This window comes from Lissotriton helveticus, chromosome 5_1, assembly GCF_964261635.1.
Source record: "Lissotriton helveticus chromosome 5_1, aLisHel1.1, whole genome shotgun sequence".
Taxonomy (NCBI): Eukaryota; Metazoa; Chordata; class Amphibia; order Caudata; family Salamandridae; genus Lissotriton; species Lissotriton helveticus.
The window spans coordinates 2,075,812,161-2,075,829,982 of record NC_136065.1 but is presented as its reverse complement, the minus strand read 5'-3'; the positions used below and the strand labels follow the sequence as shown (position 1 = coordinate 2,075,829,982).

The 17,822-nt window shown below is 44.2% G+C and overlaps 1 protein-coding gene across 1 annotated transcript in view; it reads left to right on the top strand.

Annotated features, from left to right (window-relative positions):
• The window catches only part of LOC144756315 (natural cytotoxicity triggering receptor 3-like), a 114,569-nt gene that overhangs the window by 11,135 nt on the left and 85,612 nt on the right, over positions 1–17,822 (top strand). The gene's annotated exons all lie outside the window — the stretch shown is intronic.

Genomic DNA, 17,822 nt, shown 5'->3' with positions numbered 1-17,822 from the left:
ATGTTATCACATCTTTGACCGCCTGCATCTCACCATTCACTCCGAGGTTAGATAGTCCTTGGTGCAGTGATACTCTGTGAGAGTATCTGTGTTCACTCTTTCTCAAAGAAGAACGTTGCAGTCAGTGTAGTGTCCAACTCCATCTTAAAGGCGCAGCGGCATCAGTTACTGCACTTGCAATAGTGGTGTGTGTGCAGATTTCCTTTCAACAGGTTTTAGGCATTTTGTCTTTTTCCATATTTTTGAAATTTTGGAAAGAATCCATGGGCTTTCTATCATTGCCCAACTTTCTAGGCAGTGTGAAAGCGAGGAGAAATATCGGGAAGGACAGAGCATTGGCTGGGTTCAAGAAGGCTTAGCCACAGGCCAGCTATTATGTTTTCTGTAAAAGAAAACACAACTCCCGGTATAGCGCCTAGAAGTCTACCATGTTTAATGCAAAAATAGTACGCAGGCCTTCAAAATAAGAACGACAGTAGCCGTTTCAACTACTTAGAACTTCGCTCTCAACTAACTGGAGCAAGCAATGCTAAAATGCATACATTTCATTGCTACATTTATGGATTTTTTTCAGTGCGACTCAATGGAATCGAACCGTGATAAAAATGAAACCTACAGGTATGCACTAATGAGCTGGTGTCAGGCTCTTCTTGTGAGGACGAATGTAAGAAGAACGTTGCGAAAGGGTTACAACTAATGCTAACAAGAGCCATCTGTACTATTTTCTAAAATTCTCAGTTAACTGTTCCAACTTCAGAATTAAACTACGCGTTGCAGGAGTGGTTCAGCAGACATGTGCACAACATGGAAAAACAAAGCAAGAATTAATTTAAAATGGGTGCAAGAGTACAATGATACTAACTGCAATAAAATGGGTTATTAGTTGAGGGGTGTAAGTACTCACCTCGATTAATAACTAGGGGTGGGGGTAACTCGTGTAATTCCGTGCAGCATAATCATGCAGAAAATAAATACCTATGAATTCTGAAAGATTAGGTAAAATTATGCGAGAAACGTACTTCTTCATTTAGCTCTATTTCTTAGTTCAAAAAAAGTACTCATGCATCCTAAATAGAAATAGAAATAGCGCTAAATGAAGCAGAAAACGATCAGTGAGCAGAAGTGGACGCTTGTTCTCGGTAAATGTGCTCTTAGGCTAGGATTTTTCTCAAACTTACTCCCGGCATTTATCTTTATTTTCTTAGCACAGAATGCACCCGTGCGTCCAAATTAGACATAAGGATTGGAATTCCACCTACAATTGTTCCACTCGCCTGCCGCTCCCCTGATCTCGGTGTTGGTCTCCCTCCGCCACCGCAGCTTCTCGCCACCAAAGCGCGGCCGCAGCGAGGGGGGGGACTAAACCTCCCGGGAGCCTTCGCGGCAGGAAGCCGCCACCGCCCAATCCGCGCCCAGAGGCGCTAAAGGCAGTGGCGTAACGAAACTTGAGGGGGCCCTCCTGCAAAGTACATGGAATGGGCCCCCCTCCCAGTGGCCCAGCCCACCAGCTACCTCTTTTACCCACCACACAAAAATCTAGTATATTTTTATTTGAAACTGAGGACATTTAATGAAATGCCTTTCTTTCAAAGTTTTCATAAGAATGTGGGAAGCACTCTTAATATATAAACTACACCATTTGTAACATTATTGTTAAGAGCAGATTATTTAACTGAGACAACAATCAGAACAATGCCAAGGAGTGGTCCTATTTGCTTAGGAACTGCCTATTGCTAAATACAAAGAATTATTTAGGGTCTGAATTAGAATTTACATTGATAGACAATAACGTGAAACTTTGAAAGAGAAACCCAAACCTGCAATTTCACAGACTCGACTGACAATATATATGAGAAGTATACAAGATATAACTCAGTATCCTGCCAGCCCCGAGAGATAAACTAGTAAATTATCTGCATGCCACACACTTGTGACTGTCAAGGGTGTGCATAATAATAACATGACCTGAAGAAGCACTTTTAATTTTTACCATCATGTCTTTATTAGTAAGCAGGACAAAAACAGGCAGGTAAACGAGGCTGAGGATGAAAACTACTTGGATGCTTCAGACTTACCCCCAGATGTATCAACAAACCAATTTGCGATTCCTTAATAGCGAAAAATACCAATTCGCTATTAAGGAATTGCAAAATGGAATGCATCAAGGAATCGCTTAAAAAATAGCGATTTCTTAGAAATCCTTAATTGCGACTCGCAAATTGTGAGTCGCAATTAAGGAATACCTCCCCATTCATTCCTATGGGCCTATGGGCCTAGAGGCCCATAGGAATGAATGGGAAGACAATCTCAATTTGAGAATCGCTAATTCGCAAATTGAGATTGCGATTTCAAGGGTGCAGGGGTGTCCAAAGGACACCCTGTTGCACCCCTGAAATTGATATGTGCACATATGTTGCGCACACACATGTCCTTAGGGCATGTGTGTGCGCAACATGGAACTTTGAAAAATGCACTTTAGTGCATTTTTCAAAGTTTTTGCAAATTATCACGAAGTTGTACTTCATGGTAATTTGCGTGCCCTATTAGCAAATTCGCTATTTTAAACACTTTCATGCATTGCATTTAAGGAATCTCAAATTGACATTCCTTAAATGCAAATAATCGCAATTTAGCGATTTCTAAAATTGCGATTTTTGCATTTGGGATGATGCATCCAAATGCAAAAATACCGCTCGTAAAGGGGCAGATTCTCAGAATCTGGCCCTTTGCGAGCGGATTTTTGTTTGATGAATCTGGCCCCAAGTGGACTAATGCCTTCACTGTCACAGGTTCAAATCCCGGCAGGTCCAGTCAGCTTGTCATCCTTCTGAGGTCGATAAAATAAGTACCTTCGAGTTAGTTAACATTAAACATCTGTTATTCAGCGCCAATTTATCCTTCACAGTGAATGTGCACTTTACAAATAATACATGTTCTGTTATGCTTTGTGCAGTAATTATTTCGTTGAAAGTGATACTGACTCAGTGAAAATGCTAACCAAGAGGGTGTCATGTTTGTTTGGGAAACTCGTGACAAAGTCTTTGCAGTGGGTACTTTTCACCTGCACCATATTTTCTTACGTTTTCACCTTCTAAAGCATTTAAATACTCAAGCATCCCTTGTAAAATAAATTATCCATCCAACAACACCTTTAAATTTAAAATAATGAACAGGTTTAATTTAAAAGGATTAGCGATTTAACTAAAATGTTACTGGAGTGACATAAGATAATAAATATGGCGTGGTGTTTAAATTCAGTCACCAGACATCTCTGGGTATCACAGGCGTTGCGCACATGCAAGGACTGCACAGACATGGAGAAAGTGGTGAGAAGAGAGAGTTTGGTGTTTCTGGTGGCACGCAGTGCCATGAAAGTTTTGAGCACTTGCCAGCTTTTGTGCAAAACAGTAACGAAGAGGAGTTAAACGGCGGAGAGGACTTGGAGGCTATGACAGAGGGCAGAGAGGTATTTTTGCAGCAGGCCTCTGCTGGTCAGATGGCACGAGTTGTTTACAGAGAGCAGACGGCCACATGGACTACACGTGCGTACCTTCACTAGAAGACAATCACTGTCTACGTCGATGCCGTGGAACTGTGCTGAACTCCGAGCAGCCACAGAGTACTAGTCAGTGCTAGGGGGCCCCCTGCAGCTCGAGGCCCCCCCGCACTGCGGGGGCTGCAGGGGCCTGTGTTACGCCCCTGGCTAAAGGCAGAAGAGAGCCCCGGTGGAGCGGATGCTCTATTGACTTTGGGGGTAATTTGTTCCACTCGCCTGCAGCTCCCCTGATCTCGGTGTTGGTCTCCCTCCGCCCCGGCAGCTTCTCGCCACCATTGCGCGGCTGCAGCAAGGGGGGGACTACACCTCCCGGGAGTCTTCGCAGCAGGAAGCCGCCACTGCCCATTCCGCGCCCGGAGGCGCTAAAGGCAGAGGATAGCCCCCGCATCGCAGGACGCGCACGGGTGGCACCGGGAGAAGCCCGGGACCGTCTGTGGCCATCAGGGGCCGGAGGAGGCCGGGCTGGGCCCCCCCACTGACATCTAATCTGAGGAGAGGTACTGTGTCATTCTACTTGCTTACCAACAATGGGAAAGAAGAGAACCAACGGATCTAAACCCAATGGAAGGAGAGGGGCTACCCTGGACTCCTATTTAGTGAAAGTAACCAGCTTGCTAACTGACGAGATTGAAAGAACTGAAAGGCGTCTCTCCATGGACCCAGGTCATACTATCACTGCCATTGTTCATGATATTCCAGAAGACCCTGACGCGCAGCCATTAATCCTAACTCCAGGGGTACCATGGGATTTGATTGATTTGGAACTGACGCCTCACCCGTCTATAAGCTGTTATGATGAGCCCCAAAATGTTTCCTCACTGGGCCGTACTGAAGTTGCCTCATTTTGTAACTCTCCGCCATCTGCTCCGATTACGAGGAGATGTACTAGAGCTGGTGGTTTGGCCACCCCTACTAAAGCTAAACAGCAGTAGGTGGTAAGGCACTCTAAATCAAAGCCAAAATTGATTAAACTACCTGTCCCCAATAACCAGTCAACAATGGAGGACTTATCTAATTCACTTTGGGTAACATTCAAAGAGAAACTAGAATCAATTCTGGCTCCCATTGTGAGCAGACTAACCTCCATTGAAGAAAGCGTTTTCTATAATTTTACCCCCAGTACTCCAGGAGAATCCTGGTCAGACAGCTATGCCAAAGGGCCAGGTTTTGCATGTGGTTCCACCTAGGGGTGTAGCTCATCTTCCCTCTGTTTTGGATAGTTTACCCATCCGGGATATAGCTTTCAATAGCGTTATCCCAAATTTTAACGACATGCTTGCAAACTTAGAGAAAGGTGACCCTTCTTCCACTCGCCCAGTTCCAGCTTTAAACATACATAAATCCCAGCAAGAGAAAGAGTCCTTTCAGTTTGTACCAGAGGCCATACCATTAGTTCTTGTCCTGGCTAACGCTCCCTATCTGGGACCAGGCCAAGTGGAGTCAACAGCCACCGTAATTGATAAAGCACTGCATTGGTTGACCAATAACATGAAGATATCTGAAAGGGGTGGCCAGCAACTAGCTAGGGAAATCATTATGGCCAGATGGGTGCCATGGGTGGGATACCACAAGAAAAGATTTGGGGGAGATTGTATAGCCATAAACTTTTCTAGCCCGAAGTGTTATCTAACCTATTTGCAAACTTACTCCCTCCTCAACAAAGGGGCTCTATAATAATACCATTAACTCTAGAATTCTTCTATGATAGGACATGTTCCTCAAGGAGAACCATGAGTTTTAGGCAAAATCGTTTGTTTGCATGCTTGCCATATGGCAGGGAGACTCCAACTCTGTTTGACGGCCTTGGCCCTGAAGAATCGTTTTGGAGTCTTGACTGACATGGAAGAATGCAACTGACTACAGGCTGATATTAGTAACCCATTGGGAAACACCTCATCTAACACCCGAGTTTGCGAGCTCCAAGTGCAAAGTAATGTGACTACTATGTTACCTGACCCCACTTTGATCAGCTTACTGGTCAACGACAGGGCCTCCCAGGATTCCAACATTTCTTTATTGGCACTCCCTAGTCCCACCACAGATCAAGAAGTCCCTATTGAGAATTTATTCCCGGTTATTATTCCAACCCCTAAACTTACCACTGCCCAGCCTATACTAGAAAGAGAGGATGACATTTCAGTAGGCATAGAGAGGCCCTTAAATGCTAGGGCAGCCTTTAAAATTACTGAAAACATGTCCTTGCTCTCATGGAACATTGCAGGGATTGGCAACAAACTATTGTCCTCGGAATGGTGTAGATTTATAGACCAGTATGACATATGCCTTTTCCAGGAGTCTTGGTCAGTGACCCCTATTTTTCGTGTGGGTTTCCTTAATTTTTATATTCCTGCAACAAAAAAAATGAAAAGCCGTCCTGCAGGTGGTCTGGTGGTTTGGGTTCCTCAGAGTTTACGCTGTAAAGTCCAGCATATTTGGTCCCCAGTTAACGATATTTTAATGGTTAAACTTGGATGGAGCCATGATCGCTGGGTGGCCATTTTTAATGTTTATGCTAGGTGGTTAATTGGGGGGCATAGCTCTGAGATAATATCCTCTCTTGACTCACAGCTAGATGCTCTACCGGACCAAATTGTCCCTATTGTGGCCGGGGATTTTAACACCACTTTTGAACCACTTGGCCAAGAAGACCAGGAGCTATCTGCAGATCAGGATTCCAGATGGGTTATCCCCAAACTTGATGTACCAGTTGTAAAAAAGTGGTCAGCAGCTGCAATTCAATTAAAAGCTATGTGCCTAGAAAGAGGCCTTAGAGCTGCAAATGGGCGAACCCCTTCAGGCCACCTGGGAGCAAATACACTTGATAATGGACGCAATAGTAGCCGTATAGACTACCTGCTGGTTGATATAAGACTATGGTACAGTCTAGTGGATATGGTTATAAAGCCCCAATTGGAAAGTGACCATAACCCTCTTTGTTCTACATTCCTAATTCAAAAGACGGATAGAGAGGAGCCTCCGAGGGGAGGTGTATCAACACTTGACATTGTTGCTTCTAACAATATGCACCATGTCAAATGGAATAAATTTATCGCAAATCCTGCTAAACTGGCTGAACTTAAAGCAGAGGTTGTGAGCCAACTGATCAATTTAAATACTCAAACCAATGGCTCGGATTTTCCTCAAATTATGTTAGAGGCTCACACCTGACTCTTCTCTAGTCTAAAAACCTTCTTCTCAAAAGAGTTAAAAACGGGTAACCGGGGTGTAACAACCAATGTGGCCAGGTGGTTCAACGAGGCCTGTAGATTAGCCCGCCATAAACTGGGTGTAGAATTAAGATCTTAAAACCCTGCTAGAGTAAGAGAGGCAAGGGACTTCTATAGGCACACTCAGAGGGTGGCAAAAAGGGAATGGGATCATGATAGGTGGTGGGACCTGAAATCTGCCTGTGAAGCCAAAGATTCCAAGCAATTGTGGAATATCATCGAATGGGATAGGGGAGGACGTGCAGAGCCCCCTCGGAACAATGCCGCCCAGGCCCAGTGGCTAGAATTTTTTAAGCCCCAGTATGCCTGCAGTCCGACTGAGGAAGATCACTCCCTTCCTCCCTATATCTTCTATCAAAGTCAGGTGTTTTCCATTAAACATGTTAGCTTAGCACTAGACTGTGTGACAAGTGGCAGAGCCCCAGGTATGGATGATATCCCTGCAGATGTTTTCCTAAGTGATAGACCTACCTGGTGCCAGTACTTTGTACTATTAGCAAATTCAGTGGCCAAGGGTGCATCCATTCCCCCCTCATGGAAGGGAGCTGAAATTATTCCTGTTTTTAAAAAGGGAGATACATCCTTCCCCAGTAACTATAGGCCTATTAGCCTAATAGACTCAGCACAAAAGGTAATAGGCCGATTAGTCCAAAATAAAGTTCAGTCATGGGCAGAGGAATCTAACATATTATCCCCATTTCAAGCTGGCTTCCGTCCTTGCACTGAAGAACTGGGATTTCAAGTACCCAGCGGTGCCAGGGACACGCCCAAAGTCCTCTGGGTTCCCTTGCCATGGATTACAGAGACACGGAATACTTCTAGGTGGCGTCAGAGATCAAATTTATTAGCTGCAGCTAGTAGCAGAAATCCCAGTAATACCACACGGTGTACAACTCAAGAAACTGCTCAATTTTACTAAGGCGAGACATCCCTATTTATACACAAAAAAGGTACATTTAAAATGCACGCCCCTGCACCAAAATTCAACCAATAGAAAATACATGACATCACACAGCATCATATAGTAAAGCTCATTTTACAGTGTCCCAACCCACAAGTTAATATTTAGGCATATCTTAATAATAATCTGTAAGGCCCGGACAAGCCCTTAATTGAAAGCGTAACCCATGAAATGAAGAAACAGTAAAGAAAAGTAGTTTCAGAAAATGTGCAAGATAACAGAAACGTAAAGAAACTTAAAAGTTAACAAATGTCTTGAATGGTGATTGGGAAAGTGGATAACGATCTTGCAGGGAAATTGGCTTGGCAGGGTCAATTCCAGGTGAAAGGCCAGCTTCTGAAATTAACTCCAGCGCACAAAGGAAACCTTAGTTAATGTACACATGACCCACAAAAGGTCAGACTGCTTTGCTCGCAGACTAACTTCTGAGGCCTACGTAAAGGCAACACCAGATGGCAGTCACGACGCATGGCAAAAACCCATGTTTAGAAAAGAAAGTCGTGCACTTTAAAAGCACGCAAAATCACAGAACCTCAGACCCTCCTTTTGCCATTACGTAGGCAATGACCTAAACTCATGTCAATCTGAATCTAGGTCTATATCTATTCTCATCAGGTCATCAAGGTGTTGCTGTAACATCATCTTATTATCCTTCACTTCTCTCGGGACTGGTCTTCTCACACAGATCTTAGCACAAAGACTACAAATGGCGGGACCACACTGGATGCATAAACAACACGAGAAAAGGATAGCTAACGCCATACCAAGGAACATCAGAATCTTCCATCCCCATTTGGACAGCAATTCCCATAACCATCCCATCAACGACCAGTCTCCTTTGTCCACATGAATAGACTCAGAGATCTTATGTAGTCTAGAGATGGCTTGGTACACTGTCGGGGCATTATCTGGTATGAAAACGCAGCAACTAGATCTAATCAATTTGCATACCCCACCTCTATCTGCAAGTATAATATCTAGAACAAAGCGGTTCTGTAATGTCATAAGGCGATCCGCTTGAAGCTCAGCTGTAATATTGCTAAGGGCACCTGCAGTCTCATTAATAGTGGCGTCAACCACTCTCGTAAGCTGACGAATATTCCTACTATTAGCCATAGGACCCCAAAAGGGTAGGAAACCCTTAAAGAAGTCTCCAGCTTCCTGTGCGACAGTATCTTTCGCATTGATTACACCTCTAACATATCTCGTCTTATGGTAATCGGAAACAGCAGTGTATGTAGGGGGAAGCAAAAATGCCACGTAACATGTGCCGGAAAAATCAGATGGCAACCATGTGTATGCTCTAATGTGACAAACAACATACGTGCCTTTAGCTGGCACGAACGGAGGAGATTTCTGGGACGTATAAACGTATGTGTGAACACACACACTCTTACCAAGCTGAGCTCTCGGATTCTGACCATTACCTTGCAAACAAAGATGACCTCAGTGGGGTATAATCCAAATAGGAGGAGACCTTCGCTGCCTTTCTTTCTCCGTCAAGCTAACACTATATGTCGTCTTATTTCAACCGACATATGCTCGTACCTCATCTCTAGGGATAGCGTTATACGCATCGATATCTCTAATCATATCAACTATTCCCCGAATCAAGGCATTATTACTTACATTGTCTTTGACAGAACGTACAGAAGAGGCATCATTCACATAGATAAACATTGATTGGAGTGCCCAAACTGACCCGTTAGGCGAAAAAGGCAAAACCAAATATGGCATTCCCTTATCTGTAGTATGTGCATAAGACCACACACCCAACAATTCGTGGTATTTATGACTAGCTGGTGCTGATGCAACATCTGTATAAACGAATTATTCACAAATTCTGATCTTCTTGTCTGTTCATGTTCAGGTAACGTATGAAACTCATGTGGAGAAACAGTAGAAAAAGAAAGAGTAGGTTGGGAGGTAGATGTAAGTGGCAATTGGGTGACATAGAAAATCCAACCCACACAAGCTAACGTAATATTCACAAGCATAAGAAAACACATTATTAAAAAACATTTGCTACGAACCAATATACATATTCGGTTTTTAGAATCCACTTTCCTAACACATTTTTCAGACTCAAGAAACTCCATCCTCTAACGTGCTGCTCACGAAAATCTTCCTTCTTCACTTAAGTGTGCGCCAAGATCGCACTAACGACCCTGAACCACAGACCTTGTGTCAATACGTGGCTCACCCCTTAAGAACTTGCTACCATGACCCTGCAGCTGAGTCCGGATGGTGACTCGAAAAAGGAAAAAGCAAAAAAAGGTTTCTTGATCTGCCGAAGTGTAAATTCACTATCTAAAAAAAATTCCAGTTTCACGTTTATTTGTCCATATGTATCTTTCGCGGTCTTAGATTGTAGTGTTCTTTATCAGGTACAGTTATATCATTAAATAAAAGTTCCGGATTGGTGGTGTCAATCTTTAGATGAGGAGGCACAGCAGCTTGCAGAACATCATCATCCTCGCGTTCCGACCGTGTCCATGTCAAATGAGCATCACTAAAGGGCACGAATCTGGGGACTTTCTCGCAATCTGTGTCAGCTATACCATCCCTCACCCACTGATCATACGGTAAAGGCAAAGGAACTTTTTTACAGTGGGTGGCATGCACCCAGTTCTTTTTGCCAGCTACTCTAACAGTGGTTCTAGTAACCAAAAGGACTAAGTAAGGACCAGTCCATCTAGGTTCTAAGTTCTTGGTACGCTGAAAGTTCTTGACGAGGACGTATTGACCAGGTTGGATTGAATGTCCTGGATCTGTAGTAGCTGTCGGCAAACTGTCATAGACCTGTTGGTGGAGAACACGTAATTTAGCAGTCAAGTCATGTAAGTAATCCACCAACATAGGGTACTCAATACTGCTGTATTCTTTAGGACGAGGCACACCCCAAACATTCGCAGGATGACCAAAAACTATTTCGTATGGGCTAAGTCCCACTCGAGAATGCACAGTCGTCCTTGTTGACAAAAGAGCCAACAGCAAGGCATCCGGCCATGTAAGACCAGTGCTTGCTTGTACCTTAGCTAATTTCAGCTTCAAAGTACCATTGTAACATTCAACAAGTCCAGCAGACTGGGGGTGATTTGCTGCATGGAACTTCTGATTTATTCCCAAACCAGCACATACTTTCTTCATGATTTGACCCACGAATTCACTTCCATTGTCCGACCATACAATTCTCGGCAAACCATACCTAGGGAAGTACTCTTTGAGCAAAACCTTGGCTGTAGACAAGGCAGTATTATCCTTTAGGGGGTAGGCCTCTATCCATCTGGAAAAGGCGCAAACAACCACAAAGACATACTTCAAATTATTGCATCTCTCCATGTGAATGTAGTCTAACTGTATCACCTCAAACGGATACGTTGGAGGAGCAAAATGACCAGCTGGAGTTGGAGTTCCCTTACCAGGATTATACTTCAGACAAATCATACAATGTTTCACCACGTTCTCTGCACATTTCGGAATTCCAGCATTCTGCCAAACTGGAGCCAACAACTTGCATATTCCCTTCGAACTTATGTGAGCCATTCCATGAGCCATTGTAACCACTGGGAGCACATACGCATCTGGCAACAGCCATCGCTGGTGTTCTGACAACTCAACCCAACAACCTGTCGAATCCAACATACCCGTAGTCTCTCTCCAAACACTCACTTCTTTCTCAGTCGCTTCAGCCTGAATCATTTTCACACTTTCTATTGTGTCTTCGCACATTCCACCAGCCATAACCCAATTAGCTGGGCCTGCAACATACATACGGCTCATCATGTCTTTCGCCGTTTCCTTCGCAACTTCATCCGCAAACGCATTCCCTCGACCAACATCGTCCACAACTTTCTTATGCGCACTACACTTCATAATTGCAATCTGCTTTGGGAGAGTGAGAGATTCCAAAAGTTCATTCACCAACTGTCCATGCTGTATTTTCGTCCCATGCGAAGTAAGGAACCCACGCTCTCTCCATAAACGCCCAAAACTATGGGCAACACCAAACGCATACTGGCTATCGGTGTAAACATTCACGCGCTTTCCTTCTGACAACACGCACGCTCTCGTCAATGCAATCAACTCTGCTGCTTGCGCAGAATTCTGTGGTATGCGTGCTGTCTCAACAACTGTATGTAAAGTTGTAATAGCATACGCTGCAGTCGTTTCACCATTCGGAAGCTTAAAACACGAACCATCTACCCATAGGGTACCATCAACATCCGTAAGGGGAGTATCCCTCAGGTCAACTCTAGCCTTCGTTTCTTCCTCTGTACGAAGAAAACAATCATGCTGTTCTTGCACATCCGTCTCTGAGGAGATCGGTAACAACGTAGCTGGATTCAGCACATTACATCTTCTAATGTGAACATGGCTAGCCAACAATGTCAACTCGTAACCTGAAAGACGTGCACTAGTAAGGTGCTGTGTCTTAGTCCTGTTCAATAAGGTATCCACTGCATGTGGGACCATCACAATCAACGTATTGTCCAATACCAAACCAGCAGACTGTCAGATAGAAACAGCCGCTGCAGCTGTAGCTCTCAGACAACTCGGCAACGCCTTAGCAACTGGGTCTAACGTTGCTGAAAAATACGCGCATGGACGCTGCTTGTCCCCAAATGGTTGTGTCAACACTGACAACGCACAACCTTCTCTCTCCTGCACGTACAACGTGAAAGGCTTACTATAGTCTGGAGTACCCAACACAGGAGCCGAACACAATGCATCGCGTAGTTCAGAAAAACTTTTCTGACATTCGTCAGACCAAGGAAGAGGATGCGGAGTATCTTTCAGAGTCAATGCCAACAGTGGTTTTGCTAGCAAGGAAAAATTGGGGATCCATTGCCTACAATACGAAGTGATACCTAAAAAGGCACGCACTTCTCTCTGCGTGGATGGCACATTCATTTGTACAATCGCTTGAATTCGTCCTGGGGTCAATCTCCTTCCCTCCTTCGACAAGTGATGACCTAAGTAGGTCACTTCTTGGCGACAATATTGCAACTTTGAAGGTGACACTTTATGATGAAGGTCGGACAAATACCGCAACAAAGAAAGAGTAGCCTCTTTACAAATCTTTTCATCATCAGCAGTAATCAACCAATCATCAACGTACTGAATAAGAGTAGCACCAACAGGTAACACAAAACCGTCAAGCTGAGTTTTCAACGCCTGACTATAAATGGAGGGACTTTCACAATAACCTTGGGGAGCTCTCTTAAACCGGAAGCTTCGGCCTCCTAATGAGAAGCCAAAAATATCCCTGCTCTCCTCAGCAATAGCAATACTGAAGAAAGCATTCTTCAAATCGATGACAGAAAACCAAGCTGCCGAAGCAGGAATCAAAGTCAACAAAGCAGTGATATCAGGCACCACAGGAAACTGTGGCACGACTATCTTATTGACCTCTCGAAGGTCGATCACAAACCGGTACACAGGTGGCTGAGAAGCATCAGTACGTTTAAGGACAGGCAAAACAGGACTGTTACACACATTACCTCTCGTTTCTTCAACTACACCCTTCTCAACCAGATCATAGACAATCGCTAAAAGAGCTCTCTCACCATCACTCGAGATCTTGTATTGGGCAATACGAGGTAGCCTAGCATTCGACTTAAGGGTAACAACATACGGAGGAATCTGCAAAAGACCAACATCATTTGGACCTGTGGCCCAAAGTGTATCAGGAAGCGAACGCAATTCCAGTGGCAAACAATCCTTAGACAAATACATTGGAGAAATCACTTTCTTACCAAGGGTAAGTTGTACTCCTGAAGGAGAACAATGCAATGTCACATACAATCTTTTCAGCAAGTCCAAACCCAACAGATTCTCACCACAACCAGTCGTTAAAATAAGTGGAGCTTCCAATTCACAAGGGCCAATGGAAAGGGACAAAGGACTAGAAACCGGATTACGAACTGGGGCGCCTGAAAATCCTACTGAAACATTGGTCAAGCCAGACAAAGGTGCGCCAGGAAGTTTAGAGTGCATGATAGAACTCTTCATCGCACCAGTATCCAAAAGAAAAGGTTCTACCACACCTGATGTAATCACTTCAACATAAGGTCCACTCTGATCTACTGGAACTGACACTACTCTCTCACTTTGTCCTTGGCTGTCCTAGTTATCATTATAACCAGAACACTCACCTTCGACATAGTAATCCTCAACATAATACTGGGCAGACTGACCACTCAGAACATTCTGTCTGTCAAAATAATTCGCAGAATTCTGTAGGGAAGAGGAACGCTCATTCTGGGGAAACACACCACGTCCCCTACCCCTAGGAGCTTGCTGAAAACTACCACGACCTCTCTGACCAGATACTCCATTCGCACGCTGTAACAAAGCCGGGCAACTATTCTTGTAATGACCTTCCTCTCTGCAATAGGCACACTGATTAGGGCCAGGAAAGAATCGCGGAGCATAGGGCTCAGGCTTCTGTAACAATCTCTGAAATTGTGGAGGCTGCTGAAACTGAGGCTGATTCTGACGAGGCGGATAAGCTTGCTGCAAAAGAACTTTCGTCTTTAACTCTTTAGTTTTCTTCTCATCTTTATCCCTATTCTCGTAATATTGTGCAGTAGCCAATATCTGGGCCGACGAAGAAACAGCCCATGAACTCTCAGAGTCCTTTAACTTATTAGAAAGTTCGGGAAGCAAATTAAAGAAAAATTTATCCACAAACAACCTTTGACCACCCTCCGTACTCATATCCTGACCACTATGATCAATAAACGTCTCTTCAAACCTAGTGAAGAAATCAGATACACTCTCGTCTTTCTTCTGCTTACATGCTGCTAACTTATCCCAATTCACTCGTAAAGCGGGCATCATCATTTTCATCAAATTAATAATTCTACCTGGTAATTCTGAAACTAGAGGTTCAGATTTAGCACCTCCCTCCTGTCTACCATCTGCAGCAACAATATTCACCCAGGTATCACCTAATTTAGCAGCATGATTCTCATGACGAATCTTCGCCCACAAAGGTTGAGGGACTACATTACCCATCAACATATCGATGTCAGCTAAATTCATAATACACGCTTCAACTGTCTGGGACAACTCCTTGTAATAACCAGCAGGATTCTTACGAGGGTCAGGTAAGGTCTGCTTAAGAGCCAAGACCTCTGTTCTCTTCCAAGGGACATGTACCCATACTCGCTGAAAATGAGCCAGAGCGGCCTGAATACCCTGATTTACATTAACCTGAACTGCTTCTTTCCATACAGGAGGAACTTCTCTCATAGGATACTGTTTCATTTTCCTCCAAACAGAGGAATCAGGTTCATACAATGTCTGAGGCGAAAGCCTAGATCTGAAAGCAAGAATCGTCTCTACGGCATCTGTAACATCAGATTCCACTATCATCCCTTTAGCAAACTCTGACTGAACATCGAGCACATCCTGCGGAATCGGACCCAACTCATTATCTTCCCATTCCTGACGCAGAAAAGTACACATTACATCAAAAACATACCTTTGTTTAGGCGGTTCCCACTGAAAGAAAACATCCATAACTGCTGGCAAATCATACCTCGGAGCCTTTAAAATCCACCTACGAGCCAACAAATCCAACACTGTCCGTTCTTCAGAACTAGGAAGCTGACTAGGACTCTGTTTACGTTCCGAAACAGGGGTCATATTCAGTGACCCAAACAAAGGTGACAACAAATTAGAGACAGTTTCTGTCATTCGTTTTCGAACAGAAGGAGAAGAAGCAGACATAAGAACAGGAGAATAAGTATTCTGAGGCAAGGAAGATGTAGGGACAAGAACAGTAGAAATCGAAGATGCAGAAGCAGAAGGCAAAGGAGTTTGAGGCAAAGCTGGTAGCAAAGCTGGCGACCCTAGAATGGGTTGCGCAGGAGGAGGCAAAACCATCTGTGGAGCACCGGGTGGCTGAACAACAGCAGGAGGTTGAACAACAAAGGGTGGAACAACCGGGGGTAATAGAGGCGCAGTAGCACCCTGCACATAGGGAGGAGGCAATCTCAGTAAATGAGAGATCAAAGGATCTTTTTCAGGGTCTTCCATCACTTTCGGAGCAGAAGACGGCAGGGCCGGATAACATTTATATATGGCCATGCAACGCTGTCTATCTAAAACTTCACTCGTACGCTCTTCTCCATCTTCCTTAAACTGTCTAGCAGCTTGTAGTACTGACATATTCTTATCTTTCCTATCTCTCTTTGCTTGTTTAATTTCTCTCTGTTTGGCTTCCTTAAGCCAAAGGCGGAAAGAGTCAAACATTGCCGGCCAGGCTTTCTTCTTAAATAGCTTAACTTCTAGATTGTCTAAAATGTCTGTTTCAAAACTACCATGTGGGGGCCATTGCAAAACACCATCCTTTTTAGTGTAGTGGACCCATACTTCATTATAAGTAATAGGGCCCACTCCGTGTTTTGAATAGAGCTCATAAGTCGGAGTTCCAACCGGAGGTATCGGACATGAATCCTCCAATCGGGAATCCCTGTTACTACCACAAACAAACCAATTACCAAATTTACCAAGACCAGGCATCTTGCTCACTAGTCTGGTTTCAAACTTCAAAGGGAATAAAAAAATGATACACTCGTAAATATACAAGCCCTTCGGCTTTGGGTACTGCAGCAGCCAAATCAAAACCAAGATAACAAACAAAGTCGTGGGAGCGACCCACTTATACTTAACCAAATATCTGTCACGCCACCAGAAGACCGTCTATCGTCTCGCTTTACAAACATCGATTGGAGGGTCCAAGACAAGGCGACAGTCAGTCAGGGCAGCAGTCCTTCGTAGCCATTGGAAAGCGGGAAGCCTCGCAGAAAAGACCTTTGGTCCACGTCGACATGCAGGGGTCGATGAAGTGGGGGCCCTCCTCCAGAATTTCCTCACGTGGCTCCTCGCAATCTTCGGGCTTGGACCGGTACCACTGAAGTCGCCTCACGTTGGCCACGCCAACTGAAGAACTGGGATTTCAAGTACCCAGCGGCGCCAGGGACACGCCCAAAGTCCTCTGGGTTCCCTTGCCTTGGTATACAGAGACACAGAATACTTCTAGGTGACGTCAGAGATCAAATTTATTAGCTGCAGCTAGTAGCAGAAATCCCAGTAATACCACACGGTGTACAACTCAAGAAACTGCTCAATTTTACTAAGGCGAGACATCCCTATTTATACACAAAAAAGGTACATTTAAAATGCACGCCCCTGCACCAAAATTCAACCAATAGAAAATACATGACATCACACAGCATCATATAGTAAAGCTCATTTTACAGTGTCCCAACCCACAAGTTAATATTTAGGCATATCTAAATAATAATCTGTAAGGTCCGGACAAACCCTTAATTGAAAGCGTAACCCATGAAATGAAGAAACAGTAAAGAAAAGTAGTTTCAGAAAATGTGCAAGAGAACAGAAACGTAAAGAAACTTAAAAGTTAACAAATGTCTTGAATGGTGATTGGTAAAGTGGATAACGATCTTGCAGGGAAATTGGCTTGGCAGGGTCAATTCCAGGTGAAAGGCCAGCTTCTGAAATTAACTCCAGCGCACGAAGGAAACCTTAGTTAATGTACACATGACCCACAAAAGGTCAGACATATTTGCTCGCAGACTAACTTCTGAGGCCTACGTAAAGGCAACACCAGATGGCAGTCACGACGCATGGCAAAAACCCATGTTTAGAAAAGAAAGTCGTGCACTTTAAAAGCACGCAAAATCACAGAACCTTAGCACCAGGTCTATAGATCAAGTCTTTCGCTGCATCACAATCTACTGGAGGAACGTGGTCTTGACTAAAGGGACACTTTACGCGGTATTTGTTGACCTGAAATCGGCTTTCGATTTGGTCCCTCGTTGTAAACTCTGGAGAGTCCTTGGGGAATTGGGGATGGCATCTGAGTTATTGACACTCCTCATCCGCTTACATGAGAACAATTTTGCTAGGGTCAGATGGGGGCACAGGGTGAGGTTACCGATTCATTTCCTGTCGAGCGTGGCGTTCGACAGGGATGTGTTCTGGCACTCACCTTGTTTTCCTTATACATCAATGAGTGGACCGTCTTTGTAGATCCCCTACT